Genomic DNA, 1,816 nt, shown 5'->3' on the forward strand with positions numbered 1-1,816 from the left:
GCATGACCCAAACGACAAAGCAGAGGCCCAGCCAAGTTCGCAGTCCACGTCCACTGTCTGAGGCCATCGGACTTCTTCCCTTCCTCCAGAACAGTCGCAGCCTAGCCCAGCCCAGCCCAGCCCAGCAGGCGCCCCACTTCTTTTCTCTTTTACTGCCAGGATGATGAATTCATTCTGGGAAAGTGAAGCAAGGGCCATCCACGTTCAGCCCCTCTGGCCATAGCACAGGTCTGCAAGTCCTCCTTTCTATGATATGATGACCAAGGAGCTTCAGGAGTGGGGGTCAGGCAGGTGTGTGAAGACATCAGGATCCCCCGAACAGGAACAGCTCCTCTCTCCCCATCCACCGGTACACCTTCATTCCAAACACTCAGCAGGTTTTTATAGCACTTCTGGCCCATGACAGTCACAGTGGCCTCAGGCTACCAAGGGCAAGTTAAAACTCTGAGCCCAGTTGGTCACTTTTACAGAAGAGAGCTCCATGGAAGCAGGGTCTGCGAAAGACCCAGTCCCCACCCCAGGGTCCGGCTGGTTCTTGGTATTCTACTCTGCTCCTGCCTCTCCTCTCTCAAGAAGCCCAAGGTGCCCTGCCTTCCCAGGGACATCACCCACCCTGGGGGTCACCCTGGCGGGCTTGGCCCTGAGTCTGCCTCCACCATTGTCTTTGCTCCTGGGAAGTTCTAGGGACACATGTCCTGTGGACAATGTGGCTTTATTCCTCCAGTTCATCCCCACCTGCAAACCAGAGGGACCAGAAGACAGGGGTCTCCATAGTAAGGAATCCTTCCTAATGACTCAAGAATCATGCCAGCGTTGGGCCTGAGCATGGCCCATTTGAGTCTGGATGCCACTCGGATGTGCTTTGCAGGAATACTAAGAAGCCACTCGCCAGCTAGTTCGAACAATTCCCTTAAACATATGAACTGACCACTAATCTTACCTTCATCGTTAGCTCACCTGATTTCAGAGGTAAGGCTTTTATCTCTGGGTTTGTTTTCAATTTTTTAAAAAATGTGGTTTAAAAATGCCATCTTGAAGTGTAAAGTTCAATAGCGTTAAATAAATTCACATTACTGATCTCAAGAACTTTTTCATCTTGCAAAACTAAAATTCCGTACCCATTGCACAACTCACCATTTACCCCTGCCCCAGTCCTTGGAAACCACCATTCTACTTTTTCTATGAATTTGAGTACTCTAGATACTTCATATAAGCGGAATCATACAGTATTTGTCTTTTTTGACTGGTTTATTTCACTTAGCATCATGTCCTCAAAGTTCATCCATGCTATATAGCATGTGTTAAAATTTCTTTTCAAGACTGAATAAAATTCCATTGTACGTAGGTACCACGTTTTGTTTATTCATTCATCCCTCCATGGACACTTGGGTTTCTTCTACCTCTTAACTACTGTGAATAATACTGCTATGAACACGGGTGTGCAAATATCTCTTCTGGATCCTGCTTTCAATTCTTTTGGATACATACTCAGAAGTGGAATTGCTGGATCATATGGCAATTCTATTCTTAATTTTTTGAGGAACTACCATACTGTTTTCCATAGCTGCACAATTTTACAATCCCACTCACAGTGCACAGGGGATCAAATTTCTTTATATCTTCACCAATGCACGTTGTTTTCTCATTTTTTTCCCCTTAATAATAGCCTTCCTAATGGGTATGAAGTGATATCTAATTGTGGTTTTGGTTTGCATTGCCCTAATGGCTAGCAGTGTTGAGCATCTTTTCACACTTTTGTGGGCTATTTGTACATCATCTTTGGAGAAATGTCCACTTAAGTCCTTTGCCCAGTGGA

The sequence above is a fragment of the Piliocolobus tephrosceles genome, chromosome 19 (genome assembly GCF_002776525.5).
Source record: "Piliocolobus tephrosceles isolate RC106 chromosome 19, ASM277652v3, whole genome shotgun sequence".
Taxonomy (NCBI): domain Eukaryota; kingdom Metazoa; phylum Chordata; class Mammalia; order Primates; family Cercopithecidae; genus Piliocolobus; species Piliocolobus tephrosceles.